The sequence below is a fragment of the Homarus americanus genome, unplaced genomic scaffold (genome assembly GCF_018991925.1).
Source record: "Homarus americanus isolate GMGI-L3 unplaced genomic scaffold, GMGI_Hamer_2.0 scaffold48354, whole genome shotgun sequence".
Classification (NCBI taxonomy): Eukaryota; Metazoa; Arthropoda; class Malacostraca; order Decapoda; family Nephropidae; genus Homarus; species Homarus americanus.
Genome location: NW_024723833.1, coordinates 8,586,195 through 8,602,443, shown reverse-complemented (window position 1 = coordinate 8,602,443; position 16,249 = coordinate 8,586,195).

Genomic DNA, 16,249 nt, shown 5'->3' with positions numbered 1-16,249 from the left:
AAGGACAACCGCTGTGTGTGGATGTCTGTGGAAAGGAAATTGCAAGTAAGGGGAGGAAGGAAGGAAGGAAGGAAGGTGAAGGACGGAAGAGAAGGAAGAGGAAGGAAGAGAAGTTAGAGGAAACAACGACAATGGAAAAATAATACAAAGACTCTCTCTCTCTCTCTCTCTCTCTCTCTCACACACACACACACACACACACACACACACACACACACACACCAACCATAAGAAAAATCTCGATATCAACAAATCAAGGTCAGAGACGCATTAAATGAGGTCATCGAGGGGTCACGTTTGATTCAAGTTTCACGAGGTTAGGTTAGGTTAGGTTAGGTTAGGTTTATTCAGCTTTCCAGGCAAGATAGGAAACACAAAGGCAGGCAAAGGTGAATGGCAAGCAGCTGAGTGGCAATCCGGTATGAGGGCAAGGAAGATGGATAGCAGATAAGCTGAGTGGTAAGCAAACACGAAGGCATATAGGCAGATGGCAAGCAAACACGATGGTAAGTAAGGTGAATGGCAAGCATGCAGCAAGTCAGGTAGAAAGACAGGTAAGCACTAGTACGGTAACAGGATGACAGACAGGTAGAATCAGATAGAAACCAAACAAGTGGGCAAAGTAAACACAGCCAGGTAGACAGGAGGGCAGGTAAACTGAGGCAGGTAGACAAGATCGCAAGCAAGCACAAGCAGGCAGACAAACAAGCACAAGCAGGCAGACAAACAAGCACAAACAAGCAGACAGACAAGCACAAGGAAACAGACAGACAGGCACAAGGAAACAGACAGACAAGCACAAGAAAAGAGACAGACAAGCACAAGCAGGCAAACAGGAAAGCAGACAGACACACAAACACAAGGAAGCAACGGATGACTAATGAACGCTAACAATACAAAGTTTGCCAGGGAGAAATTAAGTCACAAGTTAATCTCTCAAGAAATTAATTAATCTATCGTCAGACGAATTAATCTCTTGTGAAGTTAAAAGATATTGCTGCACATAAACAGGTAACTATTTTTTGTACCCAATACTCAATTACAAATATGAACCAATCTCTTCTGAAATGTTAATAGCTAAACCCATCAGAGGCCAAACATAGCAAAGCCCATCAGAAGTCAAATACAGCTAAGCCCACATAGGCCAAACACAGCTAAGCCAATCAGATGCCAAATATAGCTAAGCCCATCAGAGAACCCGCACTGAAGGTATAACTCAGTATTATAAGGATAAACTAATTTCTCCTTCAACTTATTAACAAATTCAATAAGTGAGTTAATTTCCTCTTGACGTCATCAACTAATCCATCTAATCGTAGAATCAATAATGAAATCAGGAAGTGAAATGATTTGTTCCAAAGTTGATAATTAGTGTAATGAGATATTTTACCTTAAAGCAACAAGAGATTTAGGAACACCTGAAGCTTAGTCTTCCAGCTTATTTCACCTCATGCTTAGATACCAGATTATTTCACCTAAAGGTTAGTCCTGCAGCTTATGTCACCTGTAGAATAAGTATCCCAACGTTACTGTGTGCTGGGGGGTCTAGGTTCGGTTAGATTAGGTTGGATTAGATTAAAAAAGCATTAGGAAGATTATTGTTAAAGTGAAAGAACGTGGGTGGGTGGGTGGGCGGGTGGGCGGGCGGGCGGGTGAGAGGCTAATCTTCAGGTGACCATTGGGGTCAAATTAGGTTATATTATATGTGAAGTAAAGTAAAATAAAATTCTTTTTGACAAAAAGCACAACTTCGCATCACATAACCTAACCTAACCAAACCACATTGTCGTAGAAGAACCAACAAGACGAACAGACGGACACCTTCAGACTCATTCATCAAAACCCAACGCGGAATATAACACTAAGATATTTACGTCACACGCACATGACGGCCATATTTCAAAAGTTGGAATCCTTGAAATTTTAATAACATAAACGATATATCACCCAAGAGGCCACCTTACGGAACTCCCGCTGACTACCAGATGACGGGACGCTGGGACGGGTAATGGTGGGGTCTGGGAGACGGAAAGTCATTACCACCACCACAACAACAACAACAACAACAACAATAATAATAAAACAACAAACAATAACTACAACAACAAGGTGTATTTTCATCTATAATAACCAAGAGGAACACATGAATTAATTCCAAGCCTCAACAACCACACAAGTAAAACCACAACCACACAACCCTAATCATATAACTCTACCAAAAAATACAACCTTATATTCCTACCACAACAACAACTGCACAAGTCCCACTACAACACCTCAACAAACACACACACACACACACACACACACACACACACACACACACACACACACACCAGGTACAGTTCAGCCCAACATTTACACAGCTAATCTAAACCAGAACCACGACTTGGGGGCCAATAATGTATCAACGGGGAGGTAAGCAAGGCATCGGAGAGATAATCGAGGCAGCGGGGAGGTAATCGAGGCAGCGGGGAGGTAAGCGAGGCAGCGGGGAGGTAAGCAAGGCATCGGGGAGATAATCGAGGCAGCGGGGAGGTAATCGAGGCAGCGGGGGAGGTAAGCGAGGCATCGGGGAGATAATCGAGGCAACGGGGAGGTAAGCGAGGCAGCGGGGAGGTAAGCGAGGCACCTTCCTACCCCACCAACTAAGGCAGCAGCATGAAGGAAGGAGGGGCGAGGAAGGGGTGGGGCGAGGGAACGCGGGAGGGAGAGAAGGAAGAGAGGGAGGGAGAGAAGGAAGAGAGGGAGGAAAGGAAACAGGGTCATGACTATCAATAAACGACAGGGACATGAAAACTTAGAAGCAGTGAATCAAATCTCAATTATTCATACAGTGTCAAGATTATTATGTGATTCTAACCAATCTAAGATTCTAAACATTACAAGGAATTTTAAACACTAGATTCAAAATTCTAAACATTATGCCTATATTTTAAACATTGACTCAAGATTCTTCAACATGTGAGAATCTAATCACATTCAGGATTTTAAGCATGAAGTGAGATTCTAAACATTAGGTTAGAATCAAGAGCAATCACCCACATAACACACATTAAACCCAGATTCTGAACATAGAATACTATGACTCTAAACATTACATACTAAACACCACCTCAACATTCATATTATACACAAACTATGACCTTGACCTATAACCTCCTATGACCTTGACCTATAATAACCTCCTATGACCCAAATATTTCTCACAATAGGTCAATGATTATTTATATAGTTTGTATACGCGTCTAAGTATGAATAAAATCCCGAAGCACTTTATGTTTTGGGGTTTATACACGACAATAATGCAGCCACGTGCCTTTGGCCATAACCTTTGACCTACCACCGACTAAAATTAGCAGGGTGCCTTAAATCTGACAAGACCATATCGTGTAAATTTCTGGAATGGACGTGACAAGGCTGGGATGGAGGGGAGAAGGGGAGGGGAGATGAGGGGAGGGAAGGGGAGAAGTGGGGGGGGGTGGGAGATGAGGGGGAAGAGAGACGTGTGACATTTAAACTGGTAACATTTGCAATTGGGTATGAAAAAGTAATAAGGAATGACAGGTAACAAACTAACACAGGTAACGAACTCTCCCACAGGTAACAGCTATCACAAGTAACCTAATCTAACCCTAATCTAATATTAATCCCAGGTAACATTAGGTAACTGCTACTGGTGCACTAACTCCTACAAATAACTCAACTAACACCTACAGGAACTAAGGTATTTACAGACTCTTAACATCAGCACCATTAACTAAACCATTACCAAATATTCGATAAATTAATTGGACAAAAATAATTAACGAGATAGAAATCAGGCGGCGTCTCTACCACCTGACGCCATTAAGGGTAAAACTCTCCCTCGCACGTGTTGAGAGAGAGAGAGAGAGAGAGAGAGAGAGAGAGAGAGAGAGAGAGAGTTATCCTTCAGTTACAACATGACGTAAAGACACAGCAGCTAACGAACGAGCACACACACACACACACACACACACACACACACACATCACTCTCGGTGTCAACAGGTCAACAACACAGAGGTTCAACGCTTACATATTAACCAAACTCATTACCCTGCTAATTAACGAGGTCACACCGGCAATTATCGGTCATGACGTACAGTAGTAATTAAAACTTCCATTTATAAAATTTTTTTTCCTCTCATTACAACAAACGGAGAGGAAAGGTTGTACGTAATATTGGACAGTTTAGGCAGAGCGCGATTCCTGAAACGGGCAGCGCTAATTAGGAATTTCACGTGAATATGACTTGACTTGCAACAAATCTAACCTAACCTAACCTAACCTCAATAACTTAAATTATCTATCCTTATTACACCTAGCCAATCTATCTTATCTTATCTAACCTAACTAATTTAAACCAACCTGACTAACTAACCTGAGAGAGAGAGAGAGAGAGAGAGAGAGAGAGAGAGAGAGAGAGAGAGAGAGAGAGAGAGAGAGAGAGAGAGAGAGAGAGATCTAATGGCCTCAGTATTAATGTAAATGTTAGTTAAATCCTTTATGCACCAATAACAAGATAATAACGCAGCCATTGTAATTACACTCGTAACATCCCACCAAATATTACGATTTATTAATTGAAGTAAAATGAATGTGTGTGTGTGTGTGTGTGTGTGTTATCATGGGAAATGTACAGTACGTGTGCTTTAGTGCGCCGACTTCCATCCCCATTGTGCTACTCGGCAACTCGTATGACGTCAACAAAAACATGTTCCCATTGAGTGTGAGCAAAGAGAGGAAGAGGAGGAGGTGAGGGGAAGAGGGGAGGTGAGGGAAGAGGGGGTGAAGGGAGAGGTGGAGAGGTAAGGGGTAAGGGAAGGGAAGGAAGGGTAAGAGGTGAAGGAGAGGTGAGGAGAAGGGTAAGAATGAAGGGGAGGAAGTTGGGCAGGGGGAAGGGGGGGGGCAATACAAACACCGCGCGTCACAGTGGGCGTTAATGAGGTCGTTAAAGAGACGTGGAGCCTCTACTTAACGCTTGTGGGGTCCGCGTTTAGTACGAGTATAACAACAACAACAACAACAACAACAACAACAATAACAATAATAATAATAATAATAATAATAATAATAATAATAATAATAATAATAATAATACAACAACAACAACAACAACAACAATAATAATAATAATAATATAACAACAACAACAACAACAACAACAACAACAACAACAACAACAATAATAATAATAATAATAATAATAATAATAATAATAATAATAATAATAACATCACAAGTTATCAGATAAGAATAATATTCTACAACTATTCAATATAATCATATTTTACGATTTAATACAAGCCAAATAAAAGCGGTCATAACACGTATAATACTCGTTTAAAATACGTGTGTGTGTGTGTGTGTGTGTGTGTGTGTGTGTGTGTGTGTATGTGTGTGTGAGAATCTGATACTACGTTTGTTCAAATTCTACAAAGAAGTGTAATCCTAGCAAGTAGAAGCCTTGTAGTCCGAGTAAGTATAAACCAAGTATAAACCGTTTAGTCCGAGTAAGTATAAGCCGTGTAGTCTTAGCAAGCATAGGCCATGTAGTTCTAGCAAGCATAAACCGCGTAATCCTTGGAAGTATAAGCAGTGTAGTCCTAGCAAGCAAAAACCGTGCAGTCCCAGCAAGCATAAGCCGTGTAGTTCCAGCAAGCATAAACCGCGTAGTCCTAGCAAGCATAAACCGCGTAGTCCTGGCAAGCATAAACCGCGTAATCTTAGCAAGTACAATAGTCCACAAAGCCGAGTACATCCACCAAATATAATAACAAAAGCCGTGTACCTCCACCTCACATAACAGCCCCCCAACGGCACTCACCAGAGCCTCATACCACCTCCATTCATCATGCTCTTAGTTATCTTATTCATGTGAGCGACACCAAAAGATATTCTCAGGCACTTCAACAAGACTTCATTTTGCCACATACAGTCAGTACTCCTACCTACCTGAACGAGATTTTGGTGAGGAATTCTAAGCGAGAGACAAATGGTGTGGGAAATAAGGAGAACTCTCTTTTAGGATGATGAGGAGAATTCTCTTTTAGGTTGGTGAAGGAGGAAGACAGGAGAACTATCTTTCAGGATGGTGAGGGAGGGAGGAGTACTCTCTTTTAGGAGATTTGTCTTTTAGGAAAGTGAGGGAGGTAAGGAGAATTCTCTTTTAGGATGGTGTGGGAGGGAAGACCAATCTCTATCTTAAAACGTCGCGACCAACTGGAACCATCTACTTCCAGGAATTTCCAGCGTCAACACAGCCCACTAATGCTACCATCGACAGCAAAATAAACAAAGGGCATTAAAGTGTTTCAGAGATCACCACTACCATAGCTACCACTTCTACTACTACCACAGACACCATTACTACTACTACTACCACCACCACTCCTACCACCACCGACAAATTCTCTAGTACCACCATGATCACCACCACCAACTCACTCCTCCACTTCACCAATAACAGCAGCAGGGTTCAGAGGACCTTACATCGACTTCCCTCACAACAGAAACCTCTCAACTACCTTTCAGACGCCGCACACAACACCTACAGAAACCTCTCCTAGGAGCTGTCGTCACCACCTCCACTTACTGATTTTACCTCTCGTCTCCGTCACCCTTAGGAAGCCTCTCCAGTACCTCCATGACCACAACTATAACCATCACCACTATCACCACTACCAACATCCTATAGCATTTCCTACCTCCTCTTTCCTCTGCTATAGCAACCAACCAACTCCAGCACACGAACACACCGCCAGCCGCGACACTCTCAAGACAATGGTTGCATCTCGGGAATCCTGGTGGGGAGTTTAGCGTGGCAGGAGAGGATGAGAGGTCGAGATATAATTGTCTCCACCACCGAGTTATCTCACATGTGGGTGTGTGGGTTGTATTGTTCTGGGGGGAGAGTTACAGTTGTTTTAATGGTGTTTAATAAGGTGGGCGGTGTACTTGAATATATACGAGAGAGAGAGAGAGAGAGAGAGAGAGAGAGAGAGAGAGAGAGAGAGAGAGAGAGAGAGAGAGAGAGAGAGACGTATTCTTCTCCTTATAGCGATTACTTACACGACTGAATTCTCTAAAGTTCTAAACAAACAGGTCAATTGGAAAATCATAAATAAACAAGGTGGATTATTTTATATAAATATATCCGACACCTTCGCATATATTACCAAGACACATATATGTATTTTGGTATATGTTTATTAGCCATCACAGGTGTAAGAGGCATCTGTGAAAAATTGGATCAGGAGTAACGAGAGCTGGGAGGAGGAGATGATAGGGGCTATGACTGGACTGCGCTAGGAGAGCCTACAAAAGGACGTGAGAGAGCTGGGAGGTGCTGGGAGGTGCTGGCGGTGAAAGGCTATAAGAAATGGGAACGACCCTTGGGACTCTGAAAGCTGCTAGGACCAGAGAGGCCGACAGGAGCTGCTGGGAGCTATGAAAAACTGAGATAAGCTTCTAGGAAGACCAAAAGAGCTAATAGAAACTGTTCCCAATTAACTAAGATGGATGGAATATGTCAGAGCTAGGAGGAGGAGCTTCTGCCACTCCTAGAAACACGAAGATCCACTCCTAGGAAACATTTCTCTCAGAAGCATTGGAAAGAGAGGGAGAGAGAGAGAGATTACGAAACTCTTAAAACTACCAGACGAGCTGAGAATGCAAGCACTATCCCCACAAACCACCCCCACCAACCACCCCCTCCCTACCACAACCACCCTCCCACAACCACCCCCTCCCTCCCACAACCCTCCTCCCACAACCACCCCCCGCCCCTCCCACCAACCACCCCCTCCCTACCACAACCCCCCCTCCCTACCACAACCACCCAACACTACATCAGCAGCAACACGCAGTAAGAGCTTCCCGCCCCACCCTGCTTCATAACCCGGGTTTTACTGCTTGCCAATACGCATCCCCCGCCTCCCTTCGGTCCTTATCAGAGTATCGCAATGGGAATTTTATAGATATCTTACACGGCCGAAATGTTGGTCTTATCTAATATCGGAGGCCGGGTGTGTTCCTACCCTGAAGATGTATTATGATGAGATGGTTCTTCTTCTTCTTCTTCTTCTTCTTCTTCTTCTTTTTTTCTTTTTTCTTCTTCTTCTTCTTTCTTCTTCTTTCTTCTTCTTCTTCTTCTTCTTTCTTCTTTTTTATCCATGGATGTCACAAGAGGTTTTTTCCTTAGTGTATGACATTGTGTGGATCTCTCCTTCAAGTTGTCTGTGTCTCAATATCACTTCTACCTTTTCTATCGTGTCCCAAAATATGTCCTAATATATCATAATAATACATGAATGAGGACAAAGCACATTCAGACTTATGCTCGTCCATAAGCTGTAAAGAGGAGGAGGAGGAAGAAGAGGAGGAAGAAAGAGGAATGAAGGAAGAGAAAGAGGAGGGAAGAGGAAGAGGAGGAAGTAAATTAATCACCTCTTCAGATTATCAAGTAAAGGAGTTCAATTATGAGGATTTGCTCTCCCCCCTCTTCTTCGTTCTCCCTCTTCCCCCTTTCCTCCTCCTCATCCCCCTCATCCTCCTCACTCCCTACCTCCTCCCTCACCACCCCCCATAACACGTGTCGCTGAGAAGGTGTATCATAGGTAACGTCATCTGAAGGACCTGTGGATGGAGGAGATAACTGCATTTATTGCCTTTTTCAACCACCCGTAGAGACCATCATCAAAAAGGGTGGCGGTGGGTGGCGGTGGGTGGCAGTGACGGTGGTTAATGGGCGGCGGTGTATATCGTAGTACTTGTAGGGTGGACAGTGGCACTCTGTCTGAGGTAACAGTACAGACACAACACAAAAGCGGCAGCAACAAAAGAGAAACAGCAGCAGGGGGAGGGGGGGAGGGAGGGGGGAACACAGCAACACCAGTAACACAACGACAACACAGAGGCAAGAGTAATACAACATCACAGCAGTAAAACAATAACACCACAGCAGTAGCACAACACAGCAGCAAAGAGGCAGAATAACAGCAGCAGCAGATGGAGGTCCTTTGTCAGGGCGGTTGTGTGGGACAATCATGAGAACGAGGTAAACCGTCCAGTAAATGTAAATACTTAGTCAAGGTGATTGTGAGCCACCACACACAGGGAGGGAATACAGTATGTGGGGTGTCTGATCTTAAGGTGACACACTATCACTACCAACATCAAATATTATAGAGTAAATCAGTGAATAGACAATCTGACATCAAACATCTGTCGCAGGTGTTGTATTTAATGATCTTCATCCCTACTGCTCCTCACCTTACACCCCCTCCCTCCTCCTCATTAATTCCTAGTTCACAGAGGTTAATACCATCAATATTCCTCATAAGTGAAAGTATATGGAATCATCTGACTCCTTAACTTAAGATGATGTACAAAACACCGTCCAAATATATCGCCTTTAGTTACGATGTAATATTTATCGTACGAACTTTTAAGAATCTGAAGCCACACACTTTAGATTTGAAGCCACGCATTTTTTTTATCTAAAGCCACACACTCTAGTTCTAAAGCCACACACTCTAGTTCTAAAGCCACACACTCTAGTTCTACAGCCACACACTTTAGACCTGAAGCCACACACTCTAGAGCTGAAGGCACATACTTTAGATCTGTAAACACATTTCAACATCTGAAGCCACACACTTTAGATCTGAAGCCACACACTTTAGATCTGAAGCCACACACTTTAGATCTGAAGCCACACACTTTAGATCTGAAGCCACACACTTTAGATCTGAAGCCACACACTCTAGACCTGAAGCCACACACTCCAGATCACACGGTATTCTGGTTGAGTGGAGACGAAGGGGATCTTGAAATGTTTTTCCAAGCAGTTTGAGACTTGGATTTATTCTGAGAACAACATTACACTGAACGCAAACAACGACACCAAGTCCTCTTTTCTGGGAAGGGTTCGAAGGGAGGGGAGGGGAAAGGGGAAAGGGGAGGGAGGGATGGAAGGAAGTAAGAGGATGGGGAGGGAGGGGGAGGGGAGGAGGGAAAGGGAAGGAGGGGGAGGGGACGGGAGGGAGGAGGGGATAAAGGAGACAACATTCTCCTACATTTCAAGACAAAACAACACAAACAAAAGATCCTGACAAGGGAACAAAATACTCACTCTCTCCTGAACCTCACCGTAACGTAGGAACACTGAACCGAATTTAAACGACACACACACACACACACACACACACACACACACACACACGCGCGCGCGCGCGCGCGTATTCCTATCCAAATATTTAAATAAATAAAAATAAAAAAAACATCAATTTCTAAATCCTTAAAACACCTGCACTAACTCCTGTCCAGATATACAGACGGTCCATCATACCACAACAAATACTGTTCTTGGTCATTATGATAAACAAATAATGATCTAAGTTTGTATTACACACAAAACGTTCACGAGTTTAAAAAAAAAGGTTGTATATGTCTAATAACTGATACAAACATGACGGCAGATGTAGTACAGTACAGTCCACGGTCCCTCCGAGGCAGCTGTAATGGGCCAGACCACCATAAGAGTCTGGCAGGCGTAGGATGTGGCTCTCAAACCATCGTCTCAGTGGCTCTGCTGATTGCGTCTATCCACATTATACATTATCGTCCTCTTAGTCCCCTTTATCGTCTACCCCCCTCCCCCTCCCCTCCCTCTTACCCCCACTCATTCCCCTTACACCAGCAGAAGACGTGAAGGCCAGCAAACCTTCCTCTCCCCCCCACCTCCCTCCCTCCCTTTCCACCTCTCACACAACGTGACCCAGATACGACCGCTGTTGGTTTTGAGTCACCTGGAGATCTCTCTTCTGACCGCAACGCCCGTAAAACAAAAAAAGTTAAAAGAAAAAAAACTTCATTCATCTTTGTTCCTATTCACTGTAATCACTGCCAAGACGAGTCATACCACGCAGCGTCCATATGTCAGTGATATACTACGGCACCTCACGTTAGCGGCTTAAGACAGGTACAAAAAATAATATATTGAAAAAAGAAATCAAATCAGATACGCATGTCAAGAGACATTACGAGGTATTTATAACGCATTAGACAAACGCAAAACTATATAACTCCCTTCAATAGTAAAGCAACTTAAGAAATAAAATAAAATAAAATAAAAAGATGAATTTTACTGTGAGGGTTAAATACTTTGACTCAGATGTGTTCTTTTGTTCTCATTCATGAATTGACGTGTTCATGTTATTCAAGTGTGTTATACCTGGCCATGGAGGGTGGGAGGGGAGGGAGACTTTTGTATATATTGTCTCATTCCGCAGGGTCACACACACACACACACACACACACACACACACACACACACACACACACACACACACACAACTCACTAGGAAGCGGCCAATGAACAAGAACCTTAAAGATGTAGTTTCAGCCACCCACTTCACTCTTTCTCTCTGAAAAAGAGAGAAGTGGAGGAGGAGGCATCATTATCCCTCCTTCCTTCCCCCTCACCTCCTTTCTACCCCAAATCATCACTCCTATCATCTTGAGGAGTCCCCCCACACAAACAATTTTCCTCCTGGTGCCCCCCCACCTCCGAGTGGGTGTAATCTCAGGGGTTCCTCAGCTGCCCCAGGAAGCCTGCCCACTCCGTCCTGGTTATCGCTAAAGCCTTCACTTGAATGCTATCAATTAGGCCCTTTTAGCTCAAACACACGGGGAGAGAGAGAGAAGGTTCACACACACACACACACACACACACACACACACACACACACACACACACACACACACACACACACACACACACCGGAGGCTACATTAAGACGGCTTTGCTGACATCCAATTAAGCTGACAGATCTTGACGTCACGTGTCATCACTCTTAATCACTTCCACGAACGCCTCACACCAGTTCACTCTCCACCAATCACAAGACTCCTTTCCTACACATTTCACTCCACCAATCACAAGATCACAAGACTCCTTTCTACACTCCACCAATCACAAGACTCCTTTCCTTACTTACATTTCACTCCACCAATCACAAGACTCCTTTCCCCTACTTCATTTCACTCCACCAATCACAAGACTCCTTTCCCCTACTTACATTTCACTGTCTTTAATAATTCTATTCTTACAGCCGATGTTTGTGATTTTAAAATATTTATTGTAATTCTTCAAAGGAAAAAATAATAATAATAATAATATGATGATGATGATGATGATGATGATGATGAATAAACTACAGAAAAAGAAGGAGGAAAACAACAACAACAACAACAACAACAACAACAACAACAACAACAACATCGAATAGACAAAGAATAACAAAGGATAAAAAGAAGAAGTAAACACAAACAGTAGATGAAAATGAAGCAAAGAAGAACAAAAACAAAGAGAAGACAGCAATGAAGAGGAAGAAGACAATAAATAAATAACAAATAAGGCCAATGAGGTCAAATTTCCACACTAAACTGCTCTTGTTATAATTTAAACTTTTAACCAAACTTCTCAACCTGCTACCATCTCTTAACTTCTCCTCCTCCCTTCTCTCTGTCTCTTTTAACCTTACCGTTCCTGGAAGACAAAAGTTCTCAAAAGTTCTCTAAAGTTCTCTAAGCTCTTCTCATATTATAATTTTATTTATTTTTATTTTTTGCACATTTTTTTTTTCCAAAGATGATTTTTTGGGAGCATTAATTGGATTTTTTTTTAAAGCCAAAATTATTTTTTGATGGACATTACTGGTCAGACGTATTATTATTATTTTTTTTAACATCAGACGGAAAATAATTAACATGTTAGATTAATTTTTTCGATGGGTGGAAAACGGGATTCGAAAAAAACAAATAACAGCATCCCACACAATCTAATTTTTGACTAGTTAATTTATTCCGGTGTAATTAATCGGATTTTTAAGACCCTGGGATAATTTCTTTTTTAGTTTTTCTTAATTTTGGCATTACTGTCCTTGTGCACCCCTCGAGATGTACAAACTTTGACATTTTTAAAATCTTATAATTCGGATCTGACCTACGAGGCGTCTTCATCAATGAACTTGGAATTCCAAATTTGTTCATTGACCTTTGACCTGTCCTATTGTATCATAACTCTGGTGTTCTTTCTTTCACCTTTGACTTTTCAGGGAAGGAATTTTCTGTCTGGCCTTGTAAAGTGCTTTTTTCTATGACCCTGTGACCTCCCGCTATATTCTGACCTAAGATTGGATACCCCTTGACCCTTCCTCCCATTTCCTGACCTAAGACACTGGAAACCATATGTCCTAACCCGAGACTGGACACAATTTGACCTCCAGCCATGTCCAGCCATGTGTGTGTGTGTGTGTGTAGACCTTTCACCTTTCACGACGCCGATTTGTTTTCACCTGCGATATGACTTTTTAATTGATTGTGTTACGTTTGTGTTTTCCTCTTGCTACCGTGGGACCACTTTCATGGCCCCAAGTCTTTCTCATCCCCTTCTTCCGCCTCCTCCCCTCCCCTTCCCCATCTCCCTCCTCCCCTACCCTTTTCCACCTATTCCCTTCCCCACTGCTTCTTCCTCCACGCCCTTTCCTTCCCCTTTTCTACCTCTCCCCATCCTCACTGCACCCTCCTCCATCTTCCCCACACTCCCCCCCCCGCCCTTTTTACCTTCCTCCACCCCTCCCCTCCCCTGCTCCCCCTCCCCTTCTCCTTCCTCCACCTCTTCCCCACCCCCTCCTCCTCTCAGTAGCCTTTGTGATGAATCGCTTTTTTTGTGTGTGTAATTTTTTGTTTCACTCTCACTCTTGTCTATCTTTTGGGAAGGCGATTTGTTTGACGAGTTGTTCCATTCTTGTCTGCTTTAGTTTGTTGACTTGTTCCACTCTTGTCCGCTTTTGTTTGTTGACTTGTTCCACTCTTGTCCGCTATTGTTTGTTAACTTGTTCCACTCTTGTCCGCTTTTATTTCCCACCGACTTGTTTGACTATTGTTTGCTTTTGTTTACTGAATTGTTCCTCTCTTTGAACACTTCTCACTCTCTTATTTATCCTTCTTTGTTTGGCTCCCCATCACAGATAATCACGAGGTTCTGATTGTTAGAATATCACAAGAGTTCCGAGTGGCAGTAAGTGACAAGGGCTCTGAGTGGCAGTAAGTGACAAGAGTTCTGAGTGGCAGTAAATTGGCGAGATGAATCAGATTATAATGTATGAGAGGCTATTAAAGTTAAAAATGATGACACACACACACACACACACACACACACACACACACACACACACACACACACACCCCTGATGTACTGACGTCACGCCCCACGCCTCGCTCTACCCTCATCTACGCCCACTTGCATGGATTCTCAGTAAAGGCACCCACACACACACACACACGCACACGGATCTACGCCCACACCCGTTCATGGCATTATCCACACCACAGTGACCACGGAAGAGAACTTTATTTCTCTTCCTCCCTACCACAAAAACCTCCCTACCACATTACCTCCCTACCACAATACCTTCCCTCATATAAGTGGTTTCCTCTCCCTTGCCTTCTTCCTCTCCCTTTCCTCCTCAATCACCCCCTTTGCCCCCCTCCTCTAACTCCCTCCTCCCTCACCCCCTGTGCACATTCCTCATCCACTCTGCCCCCCCAGGTCATGACCGTATTAAAGACAACAAACTTTTGTCGAGTCGTAAGCCAACAGTAATGGGGGATTTATAAGTATTATAAGTATCATAAGTTGGGGGAGATTCTTATAAGTTTGTGAAGGTGGAAGCAGAGAGTGACGGCCTCAGCAGGTTATAAGTGAGGCTCCGATCACTTAAGTGCTGTTAATGGTGATAAAAATGACAATTTTTTTTTATGGCTGATGGTGAGAGTTCTTGTCACTTGACCTTTATGTACACCAGTATATAATAATTACTACAACAACAAAACAATAACAATAATAATAATAATAATAATAATAATAATAATAATAATAATAATAATAATAATAAGATTAATGCAATAATAAAACGAATAAAACTGTTAATATAAAAATAAAAAGTCTTAGAATATTGAAAAATCTAAAAAAAAAAATCAATTGAAATACTTTTTTTCCTTACAACTACGAGAAAGAAAGACATTTTTTGTTTCATTACCACACCTAATAATTGACTAGTTTATACATATATCTCAGACTTATATTAGTAATGTGTGGACGGTGTTGCATCGAGAGCAGCAGGGAGCAACACTGAACCAAGGCGGACGGGGTAATTGGACGACACGACACGACAAGACACGACACAACACAACGCAACACAATGCTCACAAATCAATACGATATACAGTGAAAACAAATCCGAACGGCAGAGAAAGCGACACAACCAGTAATGACTCTAACGTATACACAAGATTAAGATACATACACAACAACATCCAGAACAAAAGATTACGTCTCAATGTTTACTCTCCACCAATCACAATCCCCCTTACATACAGACTCCCTTCAAATGTTTACTCTCCACCAATCACAATCCCCCTTACATACAGACTCCCTTCAAATGTTTACTCTCCGCCAATCACAATCCCCCTTACATACAGACTCCCTTCAAATGTTTACTCTCCACCAATCACAATCCTCTTTACATACAGACTCCCTTCAAATGTTTACTCTCCACCAATCACAATCCCCCTTACATACAGACTCCCTTCAAATGTTTACTCTCCACCAATCACAATCCCCCATACATACAGACTCCCTTCAAATGTTTACTCTCCACCAATCACAATCCCCCTTACATACAGACTCCCTTCAAATGTTTACTCTCCACCAATCACAATCCCCCTTACATACAGACTCCCTTCAAATATTTACTCTCCACCAATCACAATCCCCCTTACATACAGCTTCCCTTCACCAAGTATTACCAGATAAAAAATTGCGAGCACGAAAGCCATAGAATAGGGTCGCTGGATCTTTGGTTGACTGTACATCTCTTAGTGTAAGGACAAGAGTCTATGTGTGTACTTTTCGTGATATTTGGGATTATTATGTTATCTCAGATGATGTTAGTAAGTAAGGGAACGTCTTTGTATCTCCAATTACTTAGGGAAATTCAACCTAAGAGCCTTTGAGAAGCAGAGATTATATCAGAACACAAAGGCCGGTTCAACCTCTGTCGTATATATTGAAGTAATGCGATGTTTTGGGAATAGGAAAATGACCAAGAAAATAAACCTGACGAAGAACAATTATTTCAACAAAATGTAAATTATTC